Source organism: Polypterus senegalus, chromosome 4 (genome assembly GCF_016835505.1).
Source record: "Polypterus senegalus isolate Bchr_013 chromosome 4, ASM1683550v1, whole genome shotgun sequence".
NCBI classification, from domain to species: Eukaryota; Metazoa; Chordata; class Cladistia; order Polypteriformes; family Polypteridae; genus Polypterus; species Polypterus senegalus.
The window spans coordinates 156,220,334-156,234,635 of record NC_053157.1 but is presented as its reverse complement, the minus strand read 5'-3'; the positions used below and the strand labels follow the sequence as shown (position 1 = coordinate 156,234,635).

The 14,302-nt window shown below is 35.3% G+C and overlaps 1 protein-coding gene across 5 annotated transcripts in view; it reads left to right on the top strand.

Moving 5' to 3' along the window:
- The window catches only part of LOC120527752 (LIM domain-binding protein 2), a 468,646-nt gene that overhangs the window by 181,565 nt on the left and 272,779 nt on the right, over window positions 1-14,302 (top strand). The gene's annotated exons all lie outside the window — the stretch shown is intronic.

Below are 14,302 nucleotides of genomic sequence, written 5' to 3'. Positions count from 1 at the left end.
ATTGCAATAGATCAAATACAACTTATTGATAATGTTGATTATTCGTTGATTGAAATATACATACTGCATTTTTATTTCATACTTTTCAATTGCAAGGTTCTTTTAATTGTGCCATTATCACGCAATAACCTTAAATTACATTTTACAATAAATAGAACATTATTGCACTTAAATTATCTAAAGGGGCAGTCTATGGGTCATTTGATTATAATGTGCATAAAAGATAAGTGTGAGCTATCTAGAAATATATTTGTAATATCCTGAAATGCATTGTAAATATCTTAAAGTATAGAAGAATTTATTCTTCGATCTTGTAATGAACTTCAGCTATCTGAAAAGTATCTGAAATACATCTGAAGGTATTTGAAATACATTTTGCGATATCATGATCATTTGCATATTAACCTGTAGTAAATAAGGCTTTTGAATAAAGAGTATCTAAACTTTGTGGTGCTTATGCAAGCTCTGGTTGGTTTTTGATGTAGACGTTTTGCAGAAAAATACTTAGGTCTTGATTATTAGCAATCCACATTAATAAAACAACAAGTATATGTATGTCTGTCTGTGCATTTTGCAAAGTTTTTTTCTAGCCTCTCTAACCCAGATTCACATTAGGTCATGGGTGGATGATTGATATGGTCATAATAAACCATGTGGTGTATGATGCCATTCTGTTGGTGAATCACATCACGCTGCACTTCTTTATGAAATGTGAAAAGTCAATTTTGTTTATATTGTTTGTCATGCACACCAAATGCCAAAAAATTGACAGTTTGCATGTAATATTCATTAGGGTTAGGGTCTGCAGAACATTTTTTGACTTTGTAATTTAATTAATCGGGAAAATGTTTTTTTTTGCATTATTTTGGAATTTCACAGTTATTGTAGGTTTTCTTGACTCTTTTAACAAGTTTAGTAGTACACTGAATTATTGGCAAATATTTTCTTTGAGGGGTGGCATAGTGGCTCAATGGCAGTTATGCTGCCTCACAACAAGGAGGCTGGGGTTGGAGTCCTGTGTGCTCCCTGTGTAGAGTTTATCTGTTCTCCCAAGACTTCCTAGGTTACCTAAAAGTGCTCTGCTTTCTTCCCAAACAGAAGCCAATTAAGTGGATTGGCGATGCTAAATTGGTGCCTGGTGTGTGTGTATGTGTGTGTGTGTGTTCACAGTGCAATGGCTTAGCTCCCTTTCCAGGGGATTGATCCAGTCTTTCACTTGATGCTTGCTGGGTCCAGATTTCCTGCTCTGGGGTGAATGAATTTTTTCTAATATCCTTTGCTTCTCCTGACTTGCACTTTAATATATATATCAGTATTTCTTAATTCTTACATAAAGTGATTTACCTCTTTTGGATTTCTGTGCCTGCAACGGTTTTCTTCTCAAATCCCCAAAAAACTTCTCTGCTAGTTGGCTGTGCTGGTGACTATGTAAATAAATCCTAATGTTATATATATACATGTGAAAGTAGGAGGCAGCTAAAGGGCCTGAGTAATGGTAATAAAACATTTGACAGGGGGCGGCGGAATGCGCTGACTGTCTTACTCAGTTCCCTACAGACCTACAGAAATCCTGCAAGGTTCCGGCACCTCAGAAGACATCACTTCTGGTGCCGACCCCTTTCCTGACATCACCTCTGGTCCAGAAGACATCACTTCCAATTCTGGCCCTTTTGCTGACATCACTTCCTGTATGGGCCTTTAAATCCTCCATTTTTGTCTATGAGAATCAGTTCTGTTTTGGACTTTGTTCTATACACATCATGCGCTTAAAACTCAAAATTTTGCAGCCAGGAAAACAATATGCGGGTGGCTGCCCCAAACCTTTATGATGTCTTAGTCTAATTCTTATCACTATATATATATATATATATATATATATATATATATATATATATATATATATATATATATATATATATATATATATATATATATATATAAACTTCTTATTTTTTTCACGTGTAACTTACAATTTAGGCTAATGCAGTTTTTGAATTTTTTACTCATATATGTAGAAAAATATGAACATAACCTCACTAAACCTTTCCATTATCAGTTGCAAAAATATTAAATTAATAGTGCTATATATCTGCTAGATAACAACAACAACATATCAGTAGTGTACCTTATTAAAATTGCTTGGAAGGAATGGCACTTTGTCTATTTAGAATCTGTTTATATTATCTTTTCTTATATTTTACTGTTATTCTTATTGTGATTTATGCAGAATATATACATGCATATATGTGAATTTTTGTCTGTTTGAGTATTACGCAAAATCCTATTTCTACAAAACTTTGCAGTTATTTCCAGTACAGTCTAACTTTAAATATAGAGTCATGAAATTTTAGAGTGTAACTATATAAAAAATAAAAACTGAGAGAATTTCACTAAATGTTCTCATTTTTGCTGGGCCTTTGTACATTTTTACCTCCAGGAGATAGCATGGTATTGACTAGATAGATAGATAGCACACCTTATTTATATTACTAACAATGATACTGATTTCTGCAAAGTTTTAATTTTACTGTTACTTTATTACAATTATTAGGGTGTATTTGATGAAGAATACTAATGTATAAAAGCATAAACTGAATTGAATAATTATACCTAAAAGGGAAAGGTAAGCACCCTGTATCATTTTAGGGTATTGCCATTCATGTTGTGATTTATAGACCTCAAAAAGAGAATACAACTTCCTAAAACAATGTCAAATTCCAAAGATATTCCCACTAGGTTAATAAGACAGTCTAAGATGGCTTGGCATGAACTTGTGTTTGTGTAAGATGTATGTACTCCGTAATAAGCTGTTCATATCTTGGTCCTCAGGAAATATGTTAGGCTCCAAGTAAACTGATCATGTTACTTATACAAAGTATATGCACATAAGGGCAACTGTCACCTAAGGAGCTAACAGACACTTTTGTTGTTTTACAGTACTTACAATTTAGAGGCTGACCCCTTTTGCAAGCATTTATCATATGAATATATTTCCAAGAATGCTTGCTTCTATTATGCAACAGTGCAGTAAGTGTATGTGTTTCCAGTGTTGGAGATAAAACTTTGCCTTTTAACAGAGGCTCATTAGATAGATAGATAGATAGATAGATAGATAGATAGATAGATAGATAGATAGATAGATCGATCTTTTTTGTCTTTGGGAGAAACTTCGCTTCTTATAGAAGCTCATTAAATAAATAAATAGAAATCAGTTGGCTTTTACTCCTACACATAATGCTTTAAAACTTCTGCATTTTTTCTTAATCAACTGTCTTGTTTTCTCTTTGTGCAAGGGTTGACAAGGGAGAATGGTGAACCATTTGGAGTGCTACAATGGGAGGTTTGAATTCTAATTACAATAAGGGAAGGAAGCTTTTTTCTGCGTGGCATGTCAGTTATCAATTGAGGTTCAGGTACATGGTGTGAAGGAACAGTGTCAAAGAGAGTAGCTAATTATTTGTTTCATACATTGTTTTTTTTTAATAGCTGTTACCATAGAAATGTTCCCTGCATTTCATTTTTGTATTACCTTAAAGTCAAATTGAACACAAGGAGGATTTTTTAAAGTAACAATTGTAACTCACGCATCACTGCTATCCCCAAACACACATCATCATCAATCTATGTATGTGATGATTTTCAGTCATCTTCACAGTATTATCAACCACAAGCTTTGGGTGCTGTATCGTCTAGTTTAGGGTGTTGCAGCGCCCATAGAAGCCACCTTCATATATTAATGAAAACCATGCCACTTATTGATTGAGTGAAGTGAAAAGCTGCAATGAAAAACACAGTAAGATGCAAAATACAAAACATTTTACTGTATGTCAACAATTTACTCTTAAAAATAAATTCAAGTTGTCACTTAAAAAAAAGAATTCTCTGCAAAAATGCATTTTCGAAGTTGGGAAAGTAGGTGCATGAAAGCTTCACAATTTTGACATTGTCATTAAGAGTGAAAAAAATCATTGCAACCTGTAACAATATATACTTTATGGACATTATATAATACTATTATTTGTATAATATCAGTTTGTAGATATAACATCTGTATCAGTGAAAATGACCATTGACCCTTGAGGTGAATTGTTTAACTTATAGAGCTGCTTGGATGCTGAATCCTTTGGTGCATAGTGAGCCACAATTGGGCAAGGTTCGGCTAGATGATTATAAAAATTTAAATTCCTTCAGTGAGATATTCTGTTTTGATAGAGTCAAGAATCTAAACATAAGTGGAAGTCCAATTTTTGTTTTTTTTTTCTTGCTATGCAATGCCACATTTCATAAAGTTTCATATTGTGCTGTAAAAAACCATCTGCCCACTGATGATTGCTGCATTAAACATAAGAAAGCCTGATCCTTGTTTCTATACTACCAAAAAACTATGATTACCAGATTTAACAAATAATGCTGAAAGACTTATTAATACTGTATATATTCACAGAACAGTTAATATGTGAAAGAGGTTACTCTCACCTTAACATTGTTATGACTGGGAGTCCCAAAGCATGCAAGTCCCAAAAATACTCTCAAAAAGGCACACTAAAGGAGAAAATCCAGCCAAAACCCTGGCTAGATACAAAATGGGATTTATTCTTCTCAGAAATGCTATTCAATATCAATGAAGCTCCATGGAGCATACATTTTCCTAAAATAATAAGGCATTCCAATGCAACCAAAGTCCCAATACAGAAAACCATAGCAAAGTCAAAAAACAAAGTATGAAGTCAAAATCCAAAATTCACAATAGATGAAGAAGAAGATTACAAGAACTCACTACTCCCTAGCACTTTCAAATGAATTCAAGAACTGGGTGGGGGCAGTTCCTGGCAGTGGTTGGGAGGTGGCCCTGCCTCTTTGGTGACCACCTATAAAACATATTGAACACTAGCAAAGGCATAGAAACGACATCAGACAATAAACAAAAGTAATATTAACATACCTTAGATGCTCAAAATTGAACAAAAAGACATAAAACAGGACATTGAACTACAACCAGGGGAGGAACTCTGGCTGAGATATAAGAAATATTATTTGGACACACTTTGTAACTAAGAATTGACCAGCAGTGTTTTTTGTTATGTTCTTAAAAAGGCTGAACATATGTGGTTGAAGGCTGTGATGCAAGCTGGTCAGAGCCAAAGGAGTGGTGCTAATCACCTAGATGGGCAGATAATGATTTCACGCTGCTAACAGAATTTCTTTCTGGCTATAAAAATGTGAAACCTGCAACCCAGTTTTCAAAAAGATAATTTTACTTCCACAATCAGAACAGGCTTTTTGTTTTTCTGTGTCTTTCTTAATTCATAAGTCATCTGTTTCACATCCAGCTGTAGCTTCCATCTAAAGGGGCTCCTGGCCATGTAGCTGAGGTTCACCTTAACTATAGTACTTGAACTATATTTTAGCAACATTATCATTTTTTGAGTGCATACATTTATTATTTTTTAAATAAAACATAAGAAAAAATGTGTCTTTTTCAAATATACCCATTAAAAATTCATGCTTTGGGAAATGAGGGTTTGACTTTTCCTCATAATAAACTTCTAAATCAAGTTTCTAAGTTCTAATATGGAATTCCACAAAGATGTGGATTCTGCAAGATTCATACATAATATATTGCTTCTTCAACACAGTTCCAAGAAGTTTTGTTTTTTTATCTAGAATTCTGACAGCAAGAGTTCTTTGTTTTTTTTTGTAGGAGACACAGAGTCAGTCATTTTAAATAATTCAGCTGCAACTTGAATTTTCTGAAATTTTTTTTTTCCCATATTTTAGTGTTTTATAGGTTTAAGGTGTTTTCTGGTAATTACCTAAGAAATTTGGCCAACATATGTATTTTAAGGTTTTAACTTATCATAATTACTGTTTTTTAAAAAATAAAAAAATGCTAAATTCTGGCCATTTTATAGATGATTGTTCATGCCGTTTTCTCCTTTAATTATTGTGATTTTTAATTTTGTTTTAAAGAATGGCAGTTTTCTGAATAGGAGTTAAAAGGTAAAGTAAAGAAGATGAAAAACATGTATTAATAGTGGAGAATGAAAGAACACATTGGTATAATGTTAAAAGGCTGTAGGGACTTTAGTTGATATACTGCCTTTTTCAGTTAGTTGATGTAATGCCCTTTTTCAGGGTATAGCAAAAGATTAGTAGTAGGTCATGAAAGTGTGGGTGGCATTGAAATGGGATTAGACTGTTTAATTGAAAACCAATCAGTTGAGGGGAAATGGGTTTTTAATTTTAAAGTTTGATCGTGTTTGAACACTCTTCACTCTATACCCTATTACAGAAGTATTCATTTCACAATATTTCAGCTTAAATACATGTGTTTTGGACATTGTGAGCTAACTACTGAATAAGTGACACATGAAATATGTGACATGGGTAATTTGAGATTTTTTTTATGGACATTTTAATATTGTTTGCTGTTGTTCTGCATTGCCCAAGTTCCCTGCCTCCTCGCTGGTCAACACTGAAGCCCATTGTAGCAGAATTTTGTTATCTTTGTTCTCCATGAAAACGTAAGATTAAAAATGTCCTCAACTATCGTTATACGGAGTAGTTTTGGAGTAACAAAAAAATAATGTTTGGGTTAAGTATTCCTTTAATTGTCTGACTTTTCCCAGGTATTGTGAATCATTCAGAGATCTTGCCACCTTCACTGGTGTTGATTGTTCTGGATTACTTTTCCTCATTCACAATGGGATTTCCTGTGAGTGACTTAACCCAATTTTATACTCCAGTCAGGAGTCACGACAATTAGGAGCACCTACTGTATATTGTCAGAGGCCCTCACCACAATCCTAAGCCATTATCCCACCTGAAAGGGCATCTTTTTCCATGATTGTTCACTTAGCAGCCCATTTTATCACTAAAAATAAAGAGAAGATAGCCATATTTACTGTAGTGTTATTGTAACATTGGCTTCCATTGGTTTTGATTATTCTGTTTTATGGTTGAAAATGTTGTTTATGGTATAAATGTGAAATCGGAAAAAAACATCCTGTCACTTTTTCCCTATTATAGATTACATTTAAAGTTTTAAAAATGACTAAAGAAAGAAAAAGTAGTAAATTGAATTTAAGGAGACTGCACTTTTTTCTCCTACATTTGCTGTCCCAGTGACTAACAGGGGATTTACACATTTGTAGGTGTTTCCTTTCATTTAATCTTTCATTAGTTTATTTTATTATATTTTGTTCATTCATTTTCTCAAATACAATGTTTTATAGTGGAAACAGTGGTTAGCACCACTGCCTTTATGGTTCAGTCTTGGGTTCAGATATAAGCCTGTCTGTGGAGTTTTCATGCTTTTCCCCATATCGGCATGTCTATTTCTCCAGGAACTCTAGTTTTTATCTTAAAGGTTTTCATTTTAGGTTAGCTGGTCTAGTGTGAGGGAGTGAGTGTGTGTGTGTGCGTAAACTCCTGTGTTTATTGTTGCCTGGTGACTGATTCTGCCAGTATAGGATCTAGCACATTTATTGCTGAACTAGATTCAGCTGATTTAATGATGGATGTATTGATTATACTTCACAGGTAATTGGTTTTGAAATTCTGAAACAAGAGCCTTTCCCCATCAATTAAGTTTATTGAGGATTTCCGTTCTGTGTTCTTTCTGTGACTTCTTAAGGTGGCACATGAACAACAGAAGTAATAATGATTTGAAAGAGTTTACCTTAAAAGTCAATTACTGTCACAGTTTTATTCAAAATACTCGATTCAGGTATGGTTTTATGCGTAGATTTAAAGCATGATTTGTATTTTGGTAATATTTATATGTCATATAATCATCCCTCAGTATAGCAAATGTAAAGCATATGTTTTCAAAAATATTTGTGTTAAAAACACCTTCATCAGCTGGTTTTGTCTTGGTGCTTGTCAAAGTTAGAGATGGTACATTCACCCAACACTTAGGAAATTACTTAAGGAATGAGGGAGTTGAAAGAGCCCACTTGTTTGAAAAGTCTCCTAGTCCCGTGTTAACTTTGGAGTGTCTCATTAAGATCTGCTTATTTTATCTCAGAGAATTTTTCCTGGAGCAACATCTTAACAGAAATGTGTACTTTTGGTGTTCCACAACTAGCATTTCTTGCACAACTGGGATGCCATGGCTTCTATCCACATTTACCATTGGCTATGCCTTAGTCTGTTGTTGCCTGTTGACTATAATTGAGGAACAGTCACCTAAAAATTCAATTTGGGAGGATAATTAAGTACAGGGTGGTCCAGATCTAATTATGCAGATCCAGATCATCTGGATGAGTTTGATTTATGTGGGGACGATTCCAGTTCGGCGCGAAGACGATTCTTCATGTCGTAAGTTTATACACTTCTCGATAGTCTGGGATTTTTCAGGTGATTTTTTATGTAATAAACTTAATAAGTTATAGCGTAATGAAAATTGCATAATTAGATCTGGACCACCCAATATTTAGTGCATAATAGGGAATCTATTCTCAGGCTCCCGATTACTGGGAGCCCAGGATTCCCGGACATTTTTCATTCCCGCATTCCCAGGAATGAAACTGCTGTAATTCCCGGGAAACCGGGAATGGTCAAGCTCGCATATATAGCATGTAAAAGTGTATAGTTATAGTTGAAAATAATTAAGAGGCACGGTTTTTTGGCCCACGGTGTAATGTGTTTCCGATTAATTCAGTCAACAATAGACCAGCAGCAGTCAGTCTCCTGGCTCCAACTAAGACTGAGCACAGTGGACTCTGAGGAGTCTGCACTCTGCAACTCATGAATGCTGGGACGGGGCAGACTTCATTGACTTCTGTCAGACAACAGCTTTGAGCAGCAACTTGAAATTGCAATGCGTCAGTTTGTTGCATCCGCATTATCTGTGCCAAGAAACTTGCCATCACAGAATGATGACAAGAAACTGGATGCATGAGTAACAGCTGAAATGGCAGTGTTTCAGAGCAACGGCAAGTGTGGGCGTTGTTTAGAACAAGTGTATCAGTATCTAATGACTGTGCCACCTACTTCAGTGGAGGCAGAACGTGCTTTCTCAGTGGCTGGCATACTCTGCACGTGGACGACCAAACACTTGACATGTTGTGCTTTCTACGCTCTTATTACCGCAACTAACTAGATACATGTACTTATATGACAGCATGAACTGCTTGTAGAAAAGGTTATTGTTTTATTGGAGTCAACATATTGCAATAGTTTTATTAAAAATAAGTGTCAGTCGTTCTAAAACCGTTCACATGTGAGATGCCCATGCACTGTGTCATCTCCGGGAGCCCGAGATTCCGGGGAATGACATGCGGGATTCCCAAATTCCCGGGAATGGATTCCCTAGTGCATAACTGTTTTACTTCAGCTTCAGAGATTTCATGTCTTTGCCACTTTGCATTGACTTCTATTATTATTATTATTATTATTTTTTAAACTTTTTTCACATTCTCAGTATGAGCCTGGATTTTTCCTATGATGGTCTCCGTTTCCTCCTCCCGCTCCTCCTCCGCTTCCTCTCTTTTTTACCTTACCTCTAATCTTGCCATGAAACCATGTTGTTATAGGTTTTTTTGGACAACCAGTTTAAGAAAAAAAAACTTAACTATTTTGCAGTACTTAATGATGAGTTGTTGAATTAAAAAATAATAACATTAATTTATTACCAAAGACACAGAGCAGAATAGTATATTTTAGACAGATAAACTCTTCAACATTGAGAGATTTGTTGTAACACAGAGAATTGGATAAAGTTACTTGTCCTATTCATTTGAAAAATTGGATCTAAATAGCTCAGTGAACAGATGTCCCATGTGGCACAAATTGGAATTTTTCATCATCCATTTATCACTTGCTGTAGACCTGCTCTAAAGACGTGCAGCTCTCTTTACTTTTTCTCTTACTGGCTCACTCAGAGAATGCTCTCTGAAGCAGTTTTTTTCATGTCTGCTTACATTCTGATGCTGTTTTGAATGAAATTCATTGCTCATGTAAATGTTCACTTTTTTATTCTATCAGTAGTCTTAAAATCAAGGTGATTTTATATCATTGATAGGCTAGCACAGAGCATAACAATTACAAGCTTTCATGTAAGTAGATTTACGTTTTTACTTGGCTGATGGCTTTATTCCAAGCAACTCACAACATTTTCGAGATAAAATTGGTTACTTTTGTTTTTCCAAATGGAGAACAGGCAGGTTGAAATGAATTGCTCATGTGCATGCAGTGTCAATAGCAGGATTTGGGCACACTGCTTCAGGGTTTGAAGTCCAAAGCCATATTCACTATCCCACACTGCCTGCCTAGGTGAATCAGAATCCTCCAGGGCTATACCTCAAAAGTGGATGGCCCCAATTATTATAGCAAGAAGTGCTGTCAGGAACCAGAATTAGACAGGGTGGCAGTCTGTGACAGCATACTGACAAACACCCCACATTCAGTCATGCTGAACCAGCTTGGATAAGGTAATTTACCATTGCTGCATGTATATAAAATATTGGAGGATGTCAGAGTACCTGAGAAAGCACGTATGAGAATAGGGTGGGGGTGCAGACCTATAAAGCCTCAACTAATTGGCAAGCAAATTTGAATAATATTTGCACATTGTCAGTTTCTTAATAATAGGGACTTATTTGTGTAATACTGAGTTCTGTGTTCCCAAGATTCACACATTTCTTGTTTTTAATCTCATTCATATTCCTTTTAAAAGATCTTCTGTGTCTTTATATATTTCCAGCCTTGAGTTTGAATAAATCATGACATTTTTAACACAGTTGACCATCTGACAAGAAAATGGTAAATATTTTTCCAAGTTAATATTGCAGTTTTATTGTAGGCAGATTAATTACAAATGTAATTGAAGTATACTGTAGTATATGCTTACATTTTATCATTTAGGCATATATTTGGCATTTTAGATAGATAGATAGATAGATAGATAGATAGATAGATAGATAGATAGATAGATAGATAGATAGATAGATAGATAGATAGATAGATAGATAGATAGATACTTTATTAATCCCAAGGGGAAATTCACATTTGCATTCATTTTAATTTAAAGATGGAGATTCACTAAGTATTTCTCCATCAACAGTGTGCTTTTTCTTTTGTGATAGATTTAATCAACCCATAAGGAAGTGAATCGTTAATATACTGACTGAAAAGGTAGTCATAATACAGCTTGAATTGATAGGAGTCCCAAAAAATAAAAATTAGTTACTAAACTGCTGTTTAGGGTAAATCAATTTTAGATAAGCTGGGAGTGTACACGGAAACCTTAATATGGTCACATCAATGATGTTGCCTGTTGCACACTCCCAGTACATCATGGGGGAGATTGCCAGGGCAACAGTCACGCAGTTGTCTCCAAAATGGTGGTGTAAACGGCAGTAAAATAACAATAACATTTTGAGAGAAACCTCTGATTCCTAAATTAATTGCTCCATTGAATTCCTTATGTTTGAAAACCTTTAAGAAGTAGTCAAACTGAATTTTCTCAAAAGCAGGAGATGCAAAATAAATGACTCATAACTCAGCCCTCTACCCAGAGTGTTTGATCTCTGGACACGCCTATCAGGCTTATACTTAGAATGAAATTGAGACAGGAGTTCCACAGCATGGAAATTACTGGCATGGACCCATGGAAGACCTTCTGGGCCATATCCCTTCCAATGTACTTAGCACTCCAATTTGTTACCTCAGCAATGAGAATCTAAAACAGTTTTGTTCTCAAACTCATCCAATCTATCCACAGAGATAGGAAGCAGAGAAGGTTTACTCACATAAACTGGTAGATGTGAAATATGGAGTGAACTTTAAAATGTGCTGGTAAAGCCAGGCTTTATGACCCACCCATCTCCTAACCACATGGGAACCAATATACTGCAGCACCAGTTTGAGAAACAGAATCTGTAGCGAGATGTTTTGTTTTGCCAGTCACACTGTCTTCTTTATTTTAAAAACTGGAGCAGATCCTCTGCTGTGATCCACAGAATGCTTGGCAAAGTCACCCGCCATCTCAAGGCTGTCTTGAATTAGCTGACAAGTAGAACGTAATTTACAGACATACTCAGTAACTATAGGCACCAAAGAGGATTTTTTAAGGAAAATCCAGGAGTTAAGGTTGTACCCATAAAAACACTCAAAAGGAGATATTTTATTATTGAATGATATAGAATATTCTTGGTCAATTTTGCTAATGGGAGGAACTCACTTCACTCACTTTGTTTTGATGAAATAATAGTATACCCGAGGTATTATTGTAAATCACAGTTCACTCCATCTGTTTGGCCTTTGACCTCTGGTTGATAAACTGACGATAAATTAACTGTGCATCCTAGATGTTTACAAAGTTTCTCCAGAAGTGAGATATGAGCTGTGTTCACAATCAGAAATAATTGTGCTGGGAAAACCATGTAAGCAGACTGTGAACTTGCTGAGGGGGAGTTTTTTTAGATAAACAAAATGGTTCACCACTGTGAAAATAGAAGGATATCTATTGGAAGGAGGAAAGTTGGTAATAAATCCATAGATACTGCCTCCCAGTGCAGTGACAGACATGGAATACATTGCAATAACCCGATAGGTAACCCTATTGAGGATTTAGCTTGACTGCAAATCTTGCATGCAGAAGCATAATTTTGAGTGTGCCTTCAAAGTACTTAGCATTTGAGAGACTCTTGGGTGACTACATATATTCCTGCTTTGAGCCCTGTGTAAAACTTAACCTAGTAAATCAGTAGGTACATTAAAAATAATCTGGGAAAGCTTGAAAGATAGGGATGTTCTGGAGTGAACTGCACAAACTTGATCTTCAAGTGATGGAGAAAGGGAGGTGACAGTGGCTACCAAAAACTATCTGTGAGTATGATTGGTTCGGGCACTGCAGGGCTGTCATCTGGTTCAAAGATGAATGAAAGGGCAAAAGCTTTACTACTCTTTTTACTGGAGTATTAAGAAATCAGTGAAAATGACTAAAGAATAGTGCCGACCTGGTTTGCAGAACGTTCAGTCTTTTAGCAGCTTTCAAAAAGGTCAGGTTCTTATGATCTGTAAATTATGAATGGATATTTTTTAACCAGTGTGTCTGTTCTTCCAGTTGTAACTTAATCTCTAAGAGTTCATAATTAACTCACAATGACATCATCATTTTGTTTGTAAAGAGACAGTTTATTTGAACAGGTGTATTCATGAACCAAATCATGCTGTGAATATGTTTGTGATAACACAGCTCCCTCCCCAATATTGGATGTGCCAACTTCCAGTATAAACTAGTAGGATGGTTCAGAATGGGAGAACTCAGGTGTCTAAAAAAAACTTTCATTAACTTTTTCATTAATGTCTTAATAGGGGCTATTATTGAGCTAACGTTTCTGAAAAACCACCTGTAGTAGTTTGCAAAACCTTCAAAGCTGTGTATCTGTGAACACTCTCTGGTATGTTATAATTCAATTGATGTAATTTTGGACTGATCCGTTGCCAACACCTTTAGTGTAATCTCATAACCCAAAAACAAATACCTAGTGGCATGGAAATCACATTTTTCTAATATGGGTAATAATAATATGTGAAATGTGTTTACATATCTTTAGAAAAAATCAATCTATCGTTCATATAGACTAACATGTTAATGCTTGAAATATCAAATGACTGAAATAACACATGTGCGTTTGCAAATCCTTATGGCATTATTCTTGGTTCCCTGAAGTGGTATTGAAAGCGATTTTCCACTCATTTCCCTCATGTCTTCTAATCAAGTTATAAGCACTCCAGAGGTCTAGCTTAGTGAAAATAGTTGACCCCGTAACCTGATTGAGAAAAGAAGAGATAAGTGGAAAGAGATAATTATTCTTTACAGTAATCCAATTAAGCTGTCTGTAATCAATACACGGTCATAACCCTTCATCATTTTTCTCTACCAAAACGAAGCCCATCCCAACAAGACTATTGGACAGCACAAGGAATGCTTTATGGAAATTTTCTTGAATTAATTTTTCCATTGCTAAAGGCCCGAGTCAATTAAGGGCATATATTTTTCCTTTAGGAAGAGGGGCATTGGGTAGCAAGTCTATTGGGTGATCATATTCTCTGTGGGGTGGTAATTCTTGAGACAAGCGTTTATTGAATACTTCCTTAGACTTGCTTTATTCTGACGGAAGAACATTAATATTGTAACAAAGAACTAATGAATGTTCATTGATTTTTGAACAGTTTTCATGGAACCAGGGACTCCACCTTGTAATATCTTTACTTTTTCAGTCAATATATGGATTATGTTTTTTTGCAACCAGGGCGTATCCAAAATAAGTTGAGATATGTAAGATTTTAT